The sequence below is a fragment of the Rattus norvegicus genome, chromosome 19, assembly GCF_021556685.1.
Source record: "Rattus norvegicus strain SHRSP/BbbUtx chromosome 19, alternate assembly SHRSP_T2T, whole genome shotgun sequence".
NCBI lineage: Eukaryota > Metazoa > Chordata > Mammalia > Rodentia > Muridae > Rattus > Rattus norvegicus.
In genome coordinates, this window is record NC_141552.1 from 51,552,495 (window position 1) to 51,572,545 (window position 20,051).

The 20,051-nt window shown below is 43.9% G+C and overlaps 1 long non-coding RNA gene across 1 annotated transcript in view; it reads left to right on the forward strand.

The window, feature by feature from the left end:
• Positions 1-20,051, forward strand: part of LOC147999448 (uncharacterized) — a 241,765-nt gene that overhangs the window by 179,881 nt on the left and 41,833 nt on the right. The window contains exon 2 of the long non-coding RNA XR_015643620.1: positions 5,873-5,958. This is a non-coding gene — a long non-coding RNA (uncharacterized LOC147999448). The remainder of the gene's footprint in view (positions 1-5,872; positions 5,959-20,051) is intronic.

The window sequence follows — 20,051 nt, forward strand, 5'->3', positions numbered from 1 at the left end:
GTATGTGTATATGTGTGTATATGTGTATTGTGTATGTCTGTGTATATATATATATGTGTGTGTGTAGTTATTTGTGTGTATGTATATTATGTGTATATATGTCTGTATGTGTGTATGTACATATATGTGTGTATGTATGTATATGTGTGTATGGGTATATGTGTGTATGTGTCTGTATGTTGTATGAAGCCACAGCTGACCCCAACCACTCCTGCTGTTGCTACAGTGTTCTGGGACTCTAAAGACTGGAGTTTCTTTGCCTTACAGGGTTTTAGGGAGAGGCACAAGTGTTTCTAAGAATGAAAGAACAAAGACCAAGCTATATGTGGAAAAGAAAGTCTTCGCAGAAATCAATCACCCCATCTTTTCTATTGTATTGTAATTGTGGGCTTATTGAAGCGAGGTCAACTTTGAGTTCATAACCAATAGGTTTTTGCTATGTGACAAAGATTTGCAAAACTTACTAACTCGATACAAGCAGTATTTATTATTTAGGTCATTGGCTGAAGGTTGGCTGGGGCACCTGAGGAGTTATACCATCTCTTCTGTTCTGGGACAACTTGGTTGTTCTCTGTGGTCTGCTGATGGCTCGCTTTGGGCTGGAGGACCAGGAAATCTTGCATATGTGTCTAGCCACTGGCTGGTAGGTTAGTATATGAAGGTTCCACTATTCAGATTAACCCCATATAGTCTTTCATCCTCCCACACGCTACTCCAGGCCTTCCTATAAATAGCAGCCTTCTAAGAGAGTGAATGCAGAGACTGTGAGATCCCTTGTAACAAAAGCTCTGGTCTCCTATTGTATCATGTGTACAGGGAAATAAACCAACTTGATAAGCAGAGCTTCAGGAATGTGTACCAATTAAAAGTCTACCACAGTTAGACTGGAGAAATGGCTCAGTGCTTAAGAATACTGGTTGCTCTTCCAGATGATCTAGGTTTGATTCCCAGCACCCACATGGCAGATTACAACCATCTGAAACTCCACTTTCAAGAGGATCCATTGCCCTCTTCTGGCTTCCATAGATACCAGACATATACATGGTACATAGATATACATGAAGCCAAAAATCCATACACGTAATAAAACAAGAAGACTTGTTTAAGTCCATCATAGCAAACAATCTGGGGATGTTGTTCTAGAGTTGACACTGGAGCTGATCATTTTGTCAAGACAGGGTAATCAGCAAGTCCCTGGGCTTCACCTGTCCCCAACCCTAGTCCCAGGGTGATGAATGCCTATCCACGTTCTTTTACATAGGTGCTGACAAGAGCAACTCAAGTCCTCAATTTGTGCCACAAATTCTTTACCCTCTGTGTTGCCTCTCCAGCTTACGGTTGTGTATTTTGTTTTTTAATTAATGCCACTTTTAATTATTTTTAACCTTTTGTGGGATAATCAGTGTCCCAGCATATAGATTTATATAATTGTAAATTATATTATATAATCTAACCAGACCCCTATTGACAGGTTAGCAGGCTATATCCAATCTTTTGCTATTCCACATAATACTATAGTTAATAACTTCGTATAAATCATCAGCCAACGTGCCTGGTGAGTGCAATAATGCTATCTAACCCAATATTGTTAGGTTTGAATTGTGCACCAATACCAGGAAATGCACCTAGATCTGGGTTACTGAGCGCCACTTTCCACTTAAAGGAATCAAGAACACTTGGACAAGGGACAATTCCAGGACCAAGTAGGGAGACACACCATGTACCTAGGTGGTCAGTCAACATGGAAATATGACAAAAGACACAGACGCCAGCTCTGAAGACGACAAAGTGTGAACAAAGTGAACATCCAAGTATGTGGTGATGGATAGAAACTGTTAAACCCATGAGTCCGTGCTGATATAAAGAGAACGTTCCAGTCTCACAGTCTCTCCCTGACAGATACTTTCTAATTACAAAATGAAAATAAAAGCCCAGAAGGCACCGCTGCAATGAAATGGCTTTTAAAAAAAATAGCTTCAACAATTACAGCGCACATAATGTGTCTACAGTGACAAATCACATCTCTGAACAAGCCGAACCTGAGGGAGGGTCTACAAAGCAAGAGATGATGCAGTAGCCTTCAAAAGTAAGACGTTCCTGAAGACGTAAGGCTTCCTCCACATTAAAAGGGACTGAGCCTGGAGCGATGACTCAGTGGCTAAGAGGAGCTGCTGCTTTCTCAAAAGACCTGAGTTCAGTTCCCAGCACCCATGTCACGCAGATCAACCTTCCGTACCCCCAACTCCAGGTGATCAGACTCCTTCTTCAGGCTTCTGGGACACCTGTAAACATATGTGCATATATGTGAAAATACAAATTTTTGAGAAAGTGAAGACAAGACAGTGGCCTAAATGCAGTGGCCTCTTAGATCTGGAAAAGGCAAAATGTTTCTCATAGTGTGAAAAATCCTGATATGACATGATACGATATGATATGACATGGCATGATATGATATATATCATGACGTGATATGATATGATATATGACCTGATATGTGACATGATATGACATGGCATGATATGATATATATCATGACATGATATGATATGATATATGACCTGATATGTGACATGACATGACATGACATGACATAAAATGATATGATATATAGCATGATATGACATTACATTTGACATGATATGATATATGATATGACATGATATATATCATGACATGATATGTGACATGATATGACATGATATGACATGACATGATACGACATGACATGACATAATATGATATGATATATAGCATGATATGACATATTTGACATGATGTGATATATGATATGACATGATAGATATGACACGCTATGATATGGTATGATATATGACATGATATGACAACATGATGTAAACATGATATGATATGACATGACATGATATGATGTAGGCTGCAGTATTGTATTGATGTTAATTTCCTTGATTTACAGCTTTTCTGTTGTTATGTAATAGTGACATTCAGGGATAAAAATCATTGAATAAACAATATGCATGTGCATGTGTACCTGCACAGAGAGACACAGACAGGTCAGAGTTTTCCCTCTGTCTCTAACACAGATGCGATAGATGTTGTCCTTTAGACATTCTGTGTGTGAGGGAATGCTTTGCACTATTTATGTCATCTTTTCCTTTTGTAATTTTTGAAATAATAAGTCCAAAGCAAATATGTATGGATTTGAAATTTGATCCGGGGCTGGGGATTTAGCTCAGTGGTAGAGCGCTTACCTAGGAAGCGCAAGGCCCTGGGTTCGGTCCCCAGCTCAAAAAAAAAAAAATTGATCCGTGCTGTTGTCTTGCTTCCTCTAGAGTGAGAACATGTTTTTGCTCCCAGCACCGGCAATGTTCAAAAAATGGTGCTTCATGTATACAAAATGCATTCACACATTCGTGATGACTTCGAGAAACGGGCACAGCCATGTTCTCCATGTTTGCATGAACGAGGCTTCCAGAAGTAAGACAGTGCGCAGTGGTTATGAACATGAGTGTTTGAAGCCATAATTATATGCTATTTCACCCCAGCCAGACAGGAAAACATTATAAAGTTTGAAAATACAGATGGTTGGTGCGGATGGCAAGAGACAATCTTGCTGTGTATGGGAAGGAGTGTAATTTAGCACCATTATCTTGGAGAGCAATTTGACAATATCTAATAACTTTAAAGATACGCTGCTCACCCTGTCACCCAGAAACCCCACCTGGAACCACCTGTATTTCCTAAATGTTCTCACGTGCGCACGCACGCACAGCCGTATTCCCAGAAGGGTACACATCTGTGATTTCAGCTCTCAGAAGGCTGAGACAAGAGGATTATCGATTTCCAGGCCAACCTGAGTTATACAGCCAGGCCCCATCTCATAAAAACTCATTCATTCATTCATTAATGTTGAGTAAATTCAAAAGACAACAGTTTAAAAAAAGAATTACAGGGGTTGGGGATTTAGCTCAGTGGTAGAGCGCTCGCCTAGCAAACGCAAGGCCCTGGGTTCGGTCCCCAGCTCTGAAAAAGAGAAAAAGAAAAAAAAAAGTATTACTCTGTGCGTGTTTTTAGAATACCAAATATTTCTGATTGTAGTTGCATACATCTAAGGAAAGTATAAAGTTTCTTATACTTTATAAGGATATGGCATTTGCTCCAGTAAAATGGTCACTTAGACAAGAAAGCGTGACAAGCAAGATCAAGGAAGCCTAAAAAGGAGGTTCTCCAATGACAGCATTCCACTCTCTCCAAAAAGATAAGAAGTAAAATATGTGTAAATATTCTCATTCATTCTGGCGAAGAACTTGGCACTTGAGTGGTTTTTCTCAGTGTCTTTTTTTTTTCTCTTGAATGTTTAAAATATTTCATAGCAAGAAGGCTAGAGAGACAGCTCTGAGCTCCGCAGGTGAGAGTACTGGTACCCCCCTCTTGGGTTCCTAGCACTCTCAAAAGGGAGCACACAACTCGCTATAATGCTAGTCCCAAGGTTTCTGATGCCCTCTTCCTGCCTCCATGGACACTACATACAAGTGATATACATACATACATACAGACAGACAGACAGACAGAAACACATAATTAATTTATCTATAGCAAAAGCAAAAGGTGCTGTCAAGTAGCCCTGGGTCCCAGTCTCTTCTAGCTCCTGATAATTATGTCATCTTAGAGAGAGGTCTCAGTGTCCCTGCATCTGTTGTCCCGTGTGTGGAACAGAGGTACTGTCTAATATGAAAGGCCACTCTAAATGGGATAGTATACGGGAAACCCACACACAGTGTCTCAAAGAGATGCTAAAAGTCATTCTCATCACCATAATCCAGTGTTTTCTATGTAGGAACAATTTCACCCCAGAGAGTACTTGACAACATCTAATAACATGTAGGGCTGGCACTACTGAGCAAGGAGAGGCCAGGGATTCTGCTAAAGACCCTACAATGTACAGACAGCTCCCATAATTATTTGTCCCTAAATATCCACCATGTTCATGTTAAGACCTCACCTATAGTTTTGAGTTGCCCAGAACTGGACTCCAGCTTCCTGACTCCCAAATGAGTCCCCACAGCACGTTAGGTCATTAGGCCCTTTTACAAATGACTCAAGATAGAAGTGTACCACCTTTTCTACCAATCGGCCTCATGTCAGAAAACTTAGCCTCTTCTGAAGCAGAACAACTAGCTCCTGGCGCATAGAAGGATTTAATCATGCCTCAGATAAATGAACGGGTCTTTCCACCAAGCAGTCCATAACTGCAGTCCTGTAAATTATTACCAGTCCCCCCGTGCTTCCCCTGGCTCCTCATTCATTCGGTATGGTGGCTCTTTGTTTTTCTGGGTGTTATCTAGTGAGAATAATCACAGAACAGTTGGGTCGAAAGTTATCAGAGTCTCATTTCAAAGGAGTTCTCACAATTCCGAATCATGCCTGCGGATTAATCTTTACAGAGTCATAGTAAAGAAACATCTTGGGGCTACGGAGAAGGCTTAGCAGGTCAAGATACTTGCTGCCAATCTGATGAACTAAGTTCAGTCCAGGGACCCACACAATGAGAGGAAGGTACCAACTCCTGAAAGGTTATCCTCTCACCTCTACACATGCCCCATGTGTGCTTGTGTACCTGCACACGCGCGCGTGCACACACACACACACACATGCACACATGCATACATGCTTAATTAAATGTAATTTTTTTAATTTTCAAGGTACATCTGGAATATACAGAGAACCATGTTTTAAATGAACAATGGCCACACAATATAAATTGATGTATTAACCTAAAGATAATGAGTGAACTTACACTTATTAAACTAGCTTTTTGCAGTGTGGTCAGCGTGTGTTGTCATTGTTTTTAGTGAAGTTATTTTATTGAAACACTTTTACTTTTGCTTTATTGTAGGCACTGGTTTGGTGACTCAGTCATTGTGCTTGGACAGAGGACCACTCTAAGTCCCCGCTGTCGTCTTTGGGGCACATCTTAAAGAGGTAAGTGCAGCTACTCTCAGTATTCATTTCTCCTAATATTCATTTTAGCAACATGAAAGTTCCCACTAGCTGTTCCAAGGAATAGGAAAGTGGTCATTGTTATAATGTCATTTTAGATAGTATCATATCATATAATAAAATCATACACAGAATGTAATGCAAATGCAGCCTAGTGTCTACTTATATGAATGGACATTTCAAAGGTGAAGGACAAGAAATCCAGCGAAAGGAATAGTATGTTGAGTGCAGAGGACACTGTGGTTTGTTGTTACTTTGGAATTCTGACTCTGTTTGTCATTGGCTGGGTGACATTGTGACAAGTACAGGCAGGACCTCTCAATTCTTTTGCCTGCAAAAAACTGAAAGTGTTGGGAGGGAACTACTTTGAATGTGTTTGCTTGATCTTTAATGTGATTCACCCTTGCGAGAACTGAAAGAGAAAGCAATGATTTCCAAAGAGGGATGGACAGCCCCATCCTACCCCCGCCATCACCGGGGGGCTTGCTATAAATGCCAAACCTCTTATCACACGCCACCCCAAGTTGGGATCTATGAGGTTAAAGAAGTCGGCCACGTGGCACATGGCTGGGTGGTTGAGGCATGCCACAGTGTGGGACATGCAGTTGTGTTTGCACCCAGAGCTGTGAGACACAGGAGCTGGGCATGCACCGTGCAAGTGCAATGATTAGGCTCACCTTTGCACTTTCGGAAATACAATTAGCAAGTTCAACATCTGACAGGGGTTTTGCCCTGTGACGCTGGCCCCGGAACCATCCCTTTGGGTGCCATCTTCCAAGCGATGCTTCCTCTGCTAGGCCTGAGTGTTGAGAGTGCCTCTCTGACTTTCCTCCCCTCACCTGCTTTTAATGAACGAGATTAAACTCCTTTTATAAATGACTATTTCGGAATGGTACCTCCTCCCATCTGGTATTCCTCGTGTGATCGTGTCTGTGTAGCATACTGGTATTCCACATGTGATCATGTCTGTGTAGCATACTGCTTTCTGGTATTCCACATGTGATCATGTCTGTGTAGCATACTGCTTTCTGGTATTCCACGTGTGATCATGTCTGTGTAGCATACTGCTTTCTGGTATTCCACATGTGATCACGTCTGTGTAGCATACTGCTTTCTGGTATTCCACATGTGATCACGTCTGTGTAGCATACTGCTTTCTGGTATTCCACATGTGATCACGTCTGTGTAGCATACTGCTTTCTGGTATTCCACGTGTGATCGTGTCTGTGTAGCATACTGCTTTCTGGTATTCCACATGTGATCACGTCTGTGTAGCATACTGCTTTCTGGTATTCCACGTGTGATCACGTGTGTGTAGCATACTGCTTTCTGGTATTCCACGTGTGATCACGTGTGTGTAGCATACTGCTTTCTGGTATTCCACGTGTGATCACGTGTGTGTAGCATACTGCTTTCTGGTATTCCACGTGTGATCACGTGTGTGTAGCATACTGCTTTCTGGTATTCCACGTGTGATCGTGTCTGTGTAGCATACTGCTTTCTGGTATTCCACGTGTGATCGTGTCTGTGTAGCATACTGCTTTCTGGTATTCCACGTGTGATCACGTCTGTGTAGCATACTGCTTTCTGGTATTCCACGTGTGATCACGTCTGTGTAGCATACTGCTTTCTGGTATTCCACGTGTGATCACGTGTGTGTAGCATACTGCTTTCTGGTATTCCACGTGTGATCGTGTCTGTGTAGCATACTGCTTTCTGGTATTCCACGTGTGATCACGTCTGTGTAGCATACTGCTTTCTGGTATTCCACGTGTGATCACGTGTGTGTAGCATACTGGTATTCCACGTGTGATCACGTGTGTGTAGCATACTGCTTTCTGGTATTCCACGTATGATCACGTGTGTGTAGCATACTGCTTTCGTCCATCTTCCATCTTACGAGCTGCTCCGAGGTCAGCCTTTGGCTGCACCAAGTTGAGCTTCGCCCCCAGCGGGGGCCATCACTATAATATGCCTAAGGGGATACGTGTTCAGATAAATTGGGCGTGTTTGTGGACCCGAGATAGGTTCCCAGAGTAAAAGAAAGGGTGTCGACAGATCTCAAAATCAGACGGCAACAGGCCACGGTTAAAACTCGAGAGAGAGAGAGAATCAGAAAACCGCTCAGGCCACACCACAGTCCGTTTCTGCTGCCAGCGCAGGATTATGTGGCACTGCAAGCTTCCCACATTGCGTGCCTCAAGGAATCACAAGGACCCCTAAAGAGAGAGGCTCGAGTCTTAGAGAAAAGCTAAATCCTAGCTTTGAAATACAAACACTGTCTCCCAGTGCTGCCTACAGAGGCTCCCCACCAAGATCTGTCTAATTGCTCAGTGGGGTGACAGTTGCTCTTCTCCAGGGCTTCAGCAGATATGATTTCCTGGCATCAAATAAAGGGAAATGGAGCCTTAAGAATATAGTGTCACTGTTGTCTGCTGTGGAATGGATATAAAACTCTTCTTCCAAATTACAGGCAAGGCGTTGTGGGTGATCTGTCAGGTAAAATACTAACAAGTGCCCATTCATGAGAGAGCCACTCACCCGTAAAGAACATTCCAGACAACACCCACTGCTGGCTGGGATGGATGTGGCTTTATTTGATTTGGGGTTGATTTATTTGTTTGCCTGGCTTCTAGAACAGCATAACTTGGATTTAATGTCTCGAACACTGAATCCAATACTTCTGGGTTCACTGACTTGTTATTATTTAGCATTTATGAAGTATATGTCAATGCACTTAACACTTTACAATGACTCATAAAAAGGCCTGATCCTGGCCATTGAGCAGAAGGCTGCTATCAGTTGAAATGCTGCCAATGTGGAAATGATCCCAGGACTGCTCTGTCTACCTCTTTCCCCACCACCAAACAACAATGTGTCCCAGTTGCTGAGTGCATCCCAACCCAAACAGATGTGTGAGAGCTGCCGCCGCCATGTTGATAACAGGATTTCAGTGGAACAGATTCAATGTAGGACTCCTGACACTTAGAAAAGGCTGAGCAAGAATGGGTGTGTGGATAGATAAATAGATATATATGCGTGCATGCAGCATGGATGGGTGCTTGCACGTGTGCATGGATGCATGCATTCATGGGTGGATATGTGCATGCATGCACAGATTCATGATGGAAGGGTGCATGAATACATGGATGGATGGATGGATAAATGGATGGATGGTGGATGGGTGGATGGATGGATGAATGAATGAACTGGATTGATGGATGGATGGGTGGATGGATAAATGGATGGATGGGTGGATTGGTGGATGGGTGGATGGTTAGATTGAGGAATGGATGGAAGATGGATGGATGGGTAGGTAGATGAATGGATGGATGGATGATTAGATGGATGGATGGATGGATGGATGGATGGATGGATGGATGGATGATTAGTTTTTTCCTAAGTAGACATCTCCTATTGCCCTACTGTCTCAGTGCCTAAAGCTTTATTTAAGCATTCTCCATGCCTTTAATTTATAGAGGTTGCTGGCTTGGAAGAAAGTGTTACTTTAGTGGCTTTTATGTAATCAATAACTATGAGGTAGCCAGAGACATGAGGACCTAATTGCACAGACTCATATAAACTAGGCAACAGTGTTGTATCAATGCCAGTGCCTTGGTTTTAATGTCATAATAGAATTGTGTAAGATGTTACCATTGGAGGAAACTGGGTGAAGTTCCCAGGGGACTTTATTATCTTTGCTTACCGTAAATCTGTAATTATTTCCAAAAGAGAATCATATTAGCTTCATATATCGGAGGCCCTACCTTAGTATGTACACATCCCAGCCACCGGCCTCTCTACTAATAATAGCGATTCCAATTGTGTCAGTTCTAAGACTTTACCAAAGCAGGAGCTGGAACAGAATTAGATCTACAGGGCCCTCAGTGAGGAATGCCTAAGAAGTATAAAGTAGCACAAATAAACCTTCCCTCCTTAGAGCCTCAAAGAGCAGGCAGTTCCTGCACCTGTGAAACGAGGCCAGGAAAGGAGACCTGAGTAGGACGAACTCAGGCCATGAGCCCTTCGGAGAAACATCTCAAGCGAGCCACTGAGACAGACGTCCCTGCACAAATGTTACCTAGTAAAGAAGTACCAGCGTCTGGAAAAGGACACAGCAGCTTGGCCACTGTCTGACCCCTTTGGCCTAGAACAAATACTGTGTGCCTGCATTCAGAGGTTCACAACTGGAGATTGGAGACTGGCTGTTTCCAGAGAGGGTTGTGTTATTTTCTTAGTTAGGGCTTTACCACTGTGAACAGACACCATGACCAAGGGAACTCTTACCAGGACAACATTTCATTGTGGCTGGCTTACAGGTTCAGAGGTTCAGTCTGTTATCATCAAGGTGAGAGCAAGGCAGCATCCAGGCAGGCATGGAGCAGGAGGAGCTGAGAGCTCTACATCTTCGTCTGAAGGCTGCTAGTGGGAGACTGACTTCCAGACAGCTAGCACTGGGGTATTAAAGCCCACACCCATAGTGACACACCTACCCCAACAAGGCCACACCTCCTAATAGTGCCACTCCCTAGCCCAAGCACATATAAACCATCATAGTAATGTTTTGCATTTTGTGGCAGAGTTTTACTCTGGAGCCTCAGAACTCTCCAGACCAGCCTAGAACATGTCCTCCTCCTGTGTCTGCCTCCTCCATGCCCGAAAAGAGACGAGTATTACAAGATCTGGCCAGAACGTGTTATCTTTAAAAGAAGTTCTGAGCAGGACGCCTCGGAGACTACTATGGTGGACAGCATTTTTTCAGTCCTTTAAGTGACCTTGACCTTGACCTGGTGTGATTTATTTGCTGTCATAACCCATTGCATAAACCTTCTAGTCACCTCTCTAATAGCAGTCCATATTCTGGCCCCATGTTCTTACTTGTACCCTTTGATTGATAGATAGATAGATAGATAGATAGATAGATAGATAGATAGATAGATAGATAGACAGATAGATATGAAATATATCCATATATGTATAGTTGTATGTATATGTAAAATATACACACATATGTGCATGCCCTTACTCTCCACCCAGTTCATCATAAAGTCAGAGCCAAGTCAACCAATCTGCTGTACCATTTGGCCCTCCCTTCTGCTCGGTACATTTTGCTTTCCGTCCCCTGATCCCATGCCTGATGTTTATTGCCACCCTCTTCCTTCTTGGAGCTTCTCCACTACCCACACTCCCATTGTTTGCTGGAGATGGCCTTTCCTCCGTTCTCCCTCCATGTCTGCAGGCTTCCTCACCATCCCCTTCTCTAAGGGCTAGAGCAAGCCTTACAAAGCCCATCCCTCCTTGGGCCCTCGGCAGTCCTCTGCCCAGCTGAGTTGGTCAGATACTCTTTTGTCTCCCATTCATTTCCTCCTCTTGTTCTGTGCACATTGGCCCCTTAGTCACAAATAAGCTTTCCCTAGATCCTTCTACCATTTGAGCTGGTCTTAATCTCTCTCCTGTCACCTCCAAATCATCCAGGTCCCTGTGCCTCCTCACCAAGTGTTCCTTCACACTCTTCCTCCTCTACTCTACTGAAGTAGCACCCTCGTGGGTGCCTGTGGCTGAATACAGGGCCTCATCTTTCCTTCTGTGTTACCTTCCTCAGTCTCCAATGCCCCTGTCCATTCCATCCAGGGCACACAGCTCTCAGCAATCCTCCTGTCGATGACCTTGTCTCTTCTGTTTTCTCTCCTCATTGTCGGTCTATCTATCATTCTTGATTTGCCTCTGCCTGTTCTCCCTTCGAATATTCATGTGCCTATGATCTTAACCCTCTAGGCCCTGCAGGGATTGTAAGTCCCAACTCCCACTTCCCACTTCAGTCCCCTGACAAGGTTCTCTGCATTTTGTCAGAGCTTCACAGTCTGTGTTCATATTTCCCCACCCCACCACAAATTCTCTTGTCCTAGAAGCTTCGTTGTACCCCTTGAGGAGAGGCTACCTCGTTCTGTCAGTCATGTGGGTGGGACTCTGGCAGTCAGGTTGAAACAGGGCCTGGCTATACAGCCCAATCCGATCTGGAGCTCAGCACGTAGCAGAGGCTGGGCCTCTGACTCACAGCAGTCCTCCTGCCTCTGACTCTCAAGTACTAGAATTCCAAACATAAGCTGGCAGTCCCAACTTCTGCTTGCCTTTTGTGTCTACTGTCCTGGATGGGTCTCCCCAACCTCTCTGTCCCTGGAGTCACTCCTCCAGCTCTAACCATTGGCCCTGTGGTCTCTTGAGCATCTCTCAGCTGGTCTTTCTACTCTACACGTCTTCTCCTCTGAGTCTGTCACAGTCACTGGCAGGTTTTTGTTTTGTTTGTTCTTCGTTTGTTTGTTTGTTTTTGCTAAAGTTCTCGTTATGTCTCTCTTATGCTGAAAACTTTGGACAGGTCTTCACTGTATCACAGCTTTCCTCACCCAGCAGCTAAAAAGCATCATCCCTGGCCCACTAAACAGGTCTTCTCCTAAATATGTTCTTTTCTCAGTTAGTACCCTCTTTTCTCACCCAGCAGCCTCAGTGGTTCACAGAGGAATGAAGATGGGGTTGAGGGCACTTCAGTCTTATTCTTATCCCTTCCCTATCTGTTCCTACTGGGGTAGATTATCTTCCTAGAGATGTGGCCATCGTATCGTATCTTCCCGGGCCCTTCTCTGAAACATTAAGTCATAGTGTAGTGGCAAAGACCAAGGCCCTAGATTTACCTGCTGAATTCAAAGGCACCCGTCACTTACTTCTCTGAGCCTCAGTTTTCTCAACTACGAAGTAGCTTTATTTTGGATTAATTTGTATCCAATAATAGTTGTATACCTGTCAAAAAGCTGAGGGGAAAAGGTAACGTGCATTAGAGGCTGAGGGCCACACCTGGAGTCTGTGTTCGTTAGCTTTCTCTCACTCCAACAAAAAAGTACTCCAGACAATCAGCCTAAAGGAAGAAAGGTCTATTTCTGGCTCATGGTTTCAGGGAACTCAACGCATAGTTAGATGGTCCCCTGACTTTGGGACAAGTTGTCGGGCAGAGCATCACTGTGGGAGAACAAGGTGGGGCAAAGCCGCTCATTCATGGCACGGAGGAAACAGCCAGGGTCAGGGTCCCAATATACTCTTCCAGGACATGCACTCCCACCTACTTCTTTCCTCAAGGCCACACCCTGCCATTGTCACTGTCTCCTAACAGGGCCACCAGCTGTAGTCCAGGTCTGCAACAGGGAGGCAAGGTCTGAGTGCCGTGGTAGGTATCGTCATTGTTTTGTCAGACTTGACATCTGACATTATTACACATCACAGTAATTCACCAATTGGCAAGGGAGACAAAATTGGGAATTCCATGCAACAAATGAATTAATATCCTAAGTACTTACTTCCTTTAAGACTCGAGATACTTAGAACCATTACAATGAACAATTTTTTGTGGTATAGAAATTTTACAATAAAGAGCATATACCCACACCAGAAGACCTGGAGAGTTAGAATGAATAACTGTGTGTGATAATATTTTAAATTATTCAATTATAAGATTATAATATAATTATGTGATTTCTCCCTTAGTTTTCCGCCCTCCAAATCCTATCTACTCCTCCTTGTTCTCTTTCAAACCCATGGCTGCTTTTTCATTCATTGTTATTATATGAATATTTGTGAGGGACTGCACATTGGTATGTATACATACATACATACATATATTTCTAATATTTAAAAACAGCTCGATCAGTCTGTATGTTACTTGTGTGTATGTTTTCAGGGCTGACCATTGGTATTGGATAACCTATTGGTGTGCTCCTCCCTGGGGAAAGCTATTTCTCTTGCTCTCAGCATTGCTTAGTTGCCTATAGTTCTTCATGTAGGGTTGAGGCCTCCTAGACCTGCCCTCCCCAGCCCACATTAGCTTGTCAGTCTGTTGTCCTCCTTCAGCATTTCTTTGTCAGTCATGTTTGTAGAGGGAGCTTCTGACACTCTTAGGAGACACAGGCTTTTCACTTTCTCCTCTGCCATGGTCCCTGAGCCCTGGGTGCAGGAGTTGTACCATAGATAGATCTGTTGGGATTGGGCTCCACCGCTCCGCATTTTGCTTGGCTGTTAAATGTAATACCTATTATATTCTATCATGTAGTGCATAGTGCTTATGTCAACATGGTGTTCGCTGGGCATCTACTATGTGCAACCCCCTTGCTTAGTATTCTGTATCTGACACCCAGCTATACTGGTGAGGCTGTGCATTTATGATTGATATACCATTGCTAGTGAAGGAGCGATTAGTACCTGAAATGGTAACTGCCTGACTATGAACCTTATGACATGGCATAAGGAACATCTGTCCCATCTTCTCCATAAGGAAAGGCACACTTACCTTCATTCAAGGAAAATAAAAATGAAAACTTGGTTTCAAGGTTCATCAAAAAGTACCATGTGGAGACAGGGAGATGGTTCACCCAGTAACGCGCTTGCCACATAAGCCTGAACACATCAGGTAGAGTCCCCAGGACCCACATAAACACTAGGCGGCATGCACCTGCCATCCCAGCGGTGGGTGAGGATGGGGAGAGAAGGGTCCAATTAGGCATCTGGCCAGCCAGTCTAGACCAATCAGTGAATTCCAAGTCCATTAAGAGACCTGTCTCAAAAAGTAAGAAGGAAGGGTAAAGAGTTTAGTGGTTGAGAACACTTTGCTGATCTTCCAGAGAGCCTGAGTTCAGTCCCCAAACTTCTATTAGGTGGCTTATAACTGCCTGTACCTCCAGATCCAAGGGATCCAATGCTCTCGTTTGTCCTCTGTAGGCGTACATGCACATGCACACATGCGCGCGCACGCACACACACACACACACACACACACACACACACACACACACCACACATGCAACTTCTGCTTTAAACAATGTCCACACTGAACTCTGAGTCAGCTCACCCTAGCAGAGTGTCATGTTTCCACTCGCTTAAAGCTGTTACACTGTATACTTGCTTACAACTGTCACAGAGCATGTTTGCCACCTTGGTGCATGGAAGCAGCCACAGGCCACGGTACTGTGGTCTGAATGGAAGGGCTGACTGGCCAGTAGGTTTCTGGGTGGCAGGCCTGGTCAAATCTCCCTCCAATTCTCCTGACGGGTGATCTGTCTTTCTTACTTATATGTCAACGTTGCTTATTGAAAAGGCTTTAATGGGATTTTTATCAATTAATTTTAAAACCTGAGGAAATCTTAGCATAGTTGGAGGCAAAATCACCATGAAGAAAAGCAAAAACAAAGTGCGGGAGGCAGAGGATGTGCACTGTATGGCGTGTGTGTGTGTGTGTGTGTGTGTGTGTGTGTGTGCGTATTCGTGTGTGTGCATGCGTGTGTGTGCATGCGTGTGTGCGTGTGTGAATGTCTTCAGAAACAATTGGGACTGTTCCTCTGGTTAACTCACTAACAGAAGAGGCAAAGCCCATAAGCGAGATCCAACACGCCTTCTGTAGTCCCTGAAAGTGAGTGCAAGCGCAAGGCCACCTTTAAATGGCAATAATGCAACTGAAATAGCTCATTCAGGGAAGGAGACATATTATTAAGGGCAACACAGCCAGTGACACTTGTTAGCTTGTCTCTGAACAAACACTGCAGAGCAGCGAGGCTTCCAGTGAATGAAACAGCATCCACTTTCCAGCTAATGAAAATGCTTTGGGCTCCAGGCCAGAGAGTAGATTTGGATCATAGATGGAACTCTTTTTTCCCAGGGCCTTAAATTTAAATGACTAGAATTATTTTTAAAAGACCATCCTCCCCAGTCTTTTGGAATAAAAACATGGTTTTCGATTTTAAAAGGGGGAAAAAAAACCCTTCATACAACATAGAGATGGAACGCGCCAGCTTTGACCAACCTCATTCATGGATTCAGTAAAATAGAGAGTAGATTCTAGTGTAGATGGGTTACGTAGTAGAGAAAGCTTTTATAGGACCTTCCTTGTCCCCCAGAACACACATGCATACACTCCACATGCATGCTCATGTGCATACAGAGTACACATTACATACATGTGGGCATATACAATATGCAATATACAATATACAATATGTGTATAAGCAAACACAAAAATGCATGTATATATATATATATATATATATAAGCATGGTATATACTCATACATCTACACAGAGAAACACACAGACATAAGCATATACCCACACACATACAGATGTTTTGTGTCTATGAAGTGTGAAAAATATGCACAACAGACAAAGAGTAGAAAGGGACCCATCTTCCCTCTATAGAAAACATATATGAGTGTCTATACTATATATATTATATATGTGTAATATGTAATCATATATATAATAAACATTATATATTATACACATATAATAAGTTCATATAATAATATATATTATACATATCTATGGACTTCTGAAACCCCTGGTTTTCTCATCCAGTCTAAAACAGCTAAGCATTTTAGAATTGCTAGTTTCTGTGGAATTCAATTGTTTAGGAACTAAAGTCAATTGCGAGATTTAAGAGTGAAAAGGCAAACCTCACTTTATTGCTTATTTCAACAATGTCATATCTAAATAAGTAGACTTGCACCGAGACGGGAGCATTTAGATGGAAAACACATCATTATGGTTTTCCCACTTTTCTAATAAAACAATGAGGCGTTAGCATTAACATTCGTTGAGACATCCTTTCGGCTGGGATAAAGCCCAATTCCAACTGGAGTATGGTGATGCTGTGTCCACAACCAGGTCCACCCAGCACCTTAGGCCCCAGTGGGTGCCACCCTAGATCCTGGATTCAGAGTTTATCCCTTGTAGACTTCTTGTCTTGATCCTGCATTCACAGCTCTAAATTCACTTGAAAAGGTCATGTCTGGGAACACAGACATCCACGGTCTGTGGCTGAGGATCCCCTTGTTATGTGAACCTTGTCCCTCCAAACACCAGGTCTTGAGAAGGAAGGGAGACCACAGCAGTCTCCACATGCTGAATACCAACAAGACATGAAGGAGTCCTTAGCGCGTCTTTCTACAGCCATTCAGCCACGCCCAGGGCTCTGGGAATCCTTGAGTGTGCTGCTACTGGATGTTCAAGCTCTGTTGGTATGACACTTCCCAGAATTCCGTGGGTACCTTCAGCTCTTGGCTCTCCCTTGTGAGTTCAGGTAGTCTTGTGGACTCTTTGAAGAAGTGCGAATTTCCAAAAACAGCTGGGCAGATCCTCCTCTGCCAATTGCATTGAAGTGACACTTTATCTACCCATTCCCATAGGGGACAGAATGGCCAAGTGAGCCTCTGTGAGAACCAAGATCCAAGAGCCCACATCTTGCTCTATAGCCTTCCTTTCCATGAAGAGCATCTTCCCACCATGCAGTGAATCTCCAGAGTCTATAGCCATTAGCACCATTCAGACTTTTTTACTTAAATGGAACCCTGGAGTCTGGGAAGAAGGCTTGATGAAGTAAGTGCTTGCCGTACAAACATGAGGACCTGAGTGCAAATTTCCAGCATCCTTGTAAAAGTTGGACATACCAAACATCTATAATCCCAGCACTGGAGAAGTAGAGACAAGCAGATGCTGGAAGCTTCCTGGCCAGCCACGCTACTCAAATCAACAAGCTCTAGATTCAGTGAGAGACCCTGTATTAAAACAATAAGATGAAGAGATATTAAGAATATTTGATATCAACCTTTGGCCTCTACATCATCATGCATGTGCAAACATCCCTACATATATGCACACATACATACACATGCACAAATACATGCACTGTGCATTATGCATGCATGTGCATGTGCACACATGTATGTGCACGCATGCATGTACAAACCTGCACACACAGGCATCATGCATGTGCACACAAACATGCATAAACACACACACGCACACACACACACACACACAACTTCAGTCCCACCGAGAATGAACACATGAACCCTCTACGGCCTCCTGTATTTTCATGATGTGGCTTCATTGACTGTTTCTGACTTCTTAAAGCATTTTATTGCTATTATTATTATGGATTCCATAGAAATGAAGTCAGTGCTGAATAGCTGGGGTCTGAGGTGAGTGAGGTTATTTTGTAAATCCAAATTAAGCCAGTAAGCAGGCTGGACAGACACAGCCTGGAAGCTGGATGCTTCGCTGTGGTACTTTTCTATATGTTCAGTACAATCACTGAAGCAAAACCTTAATGGAAGCTCTTCGTGATTTAGTGTCTGCCATCAGACGGGAACATCAATTCCATCTACCAAGGAGAGGATTACAGGCAGGTTCGATATAAAATGCAAATGTAATAGCTTGGTGAGCTGCATATGTCAGCTGCTCTTCACCTGAGTCCACCAGCCCGGGGGCTTACGGACAGCAGGTGTTCCGGTGGGGCCGCTTCTTCCACGAGTTCCTGTGCCTCTCCCGTTCAGTCAGACATGGGTAAAATGAGGACAGCATCGGGCGAGGGATACAGAGGGAGGACATAGCAATGGAGGCATGGGAAGATGTGCCTGTGTTCGCTGAAAGGCTCTGCCATTGGCTCAAGGGGAGATAATTCTAACAAGGGTTACCCCCATGTGGTGAAGCAGGTAAAGGTTCGCCCATCCCTCTGGTCCTGCCTAACCACTTCTGAATGCCAGATACTTTGTTGTATAACTCAACTCAGCCAAACAGAAGGAGCTCTACTCAGTCTGAGCCATGGGATCGACTCCAACCTTGTGGTTCTGCAGCCACCTAGAGCACTCAGCTCCCCTTTCTTGGCCCTCAAGGTGGTATCTAGCCCTCCCATACACTTGGTGCGGGCCTCAGACTCTGGCCTCTGCTTTGGCATTAGAACTCACTGCACTGTCACGGTTTTGACAATAGCTCTGCCCTTCCAGGTAACCTGAATGCTCTGTCATCTGTCACCTCATGGTACCACCCATGTCGTCCAACATCTCCTCCAAAACTATCCCATCTCACCCCACAACCCCCAGCTCCAAACTAACATTGAAGCCTCTGCCACTGTGGAACCTCCCCCTTTAAGCCTTTATGCCATCCGGAAAGACAAGCTTGTTACATACTAGCCAGCCTCATCCAGGTGGTCTGTTAACCACATGATCACTTCCCGGCACCAGGCTTATAATCCAGTGATATCTCCCTTTTGCACAGGCATTTCCTGCAGAGTGCTACCCAACAGGACAGATATAAAGTAGTCCCTTTCAAAAGAGCATCCCTAGACCTGGACATGGCAAAGCATCCTGTAATCCTGGTACCCTGGAGGCTGAAGCAGGAGGATAGCGAGTTTGAAGCCAGCCTGACTGCCTAACAGACCCTGTGTAAGGAAAACAAAAGGAAATGCAAGCCAGAGGGGAACATTGGATCTCGTCTGTTGAACCCTAAAGTAGGAAAGGATTAGGGAAAAGAAGGAAGAGGCGAATGGAGGGGAAAACAGTAATGAATTTCTGAGTATCTGCTTGCTACGTGAAGTGTTAGGAAAGATGTTAGTCAACAGCCTAGCAGTCGCCTCAGAAGAGTGCCTTGCAAGGCAAATATTTACACTCTTACTTATGTATCGAGGTGCAGGAATTTTACTGGGGTCATCTTTGAGTCCTTGGTGCTGGGGATATCAACAGGAAGCTTCTTCCTGCCACCAGTGGGGTCTGGCCATCTCCCAGTCTCTGTATCTCACTAAAGTACACCAGTTTTGTATCTCTGAAGGAGGAAACAAACATACTACCCATCCCCAAGAGCAGACAACGTTTCATTTAATGAGTAGCAAGGCTTCTAAGAAAGCTGATTCAGGACTGGTGAGGTGACCCAGTAGTTGAGAGTACTTGCCTTTCAAGCAAGAGGACAAGGGTCTGGATGCCAGGTATCTCTGTAATAAGCCATGTGTGGCTTCATGAACCTGAAATCCTAATGCCAGAGCAACACAGAGACAGGAGGAACTATAGGATTTGCTAGCTGCCAGCCTCGCCAGAAAACACTGAGCTCTTCATTCAGTGAGAGACCTTGTCTCAGGATAGTAGAGCTGAGAGCAACGGAGATCACCCAATGGCCTCCTCTGGGCCCTGCACATGCACACTGGCATACACACCTGCACAGTCATGTGTATATAATATATACACTACACACCAGAATATAGCGGAAGATTTATGG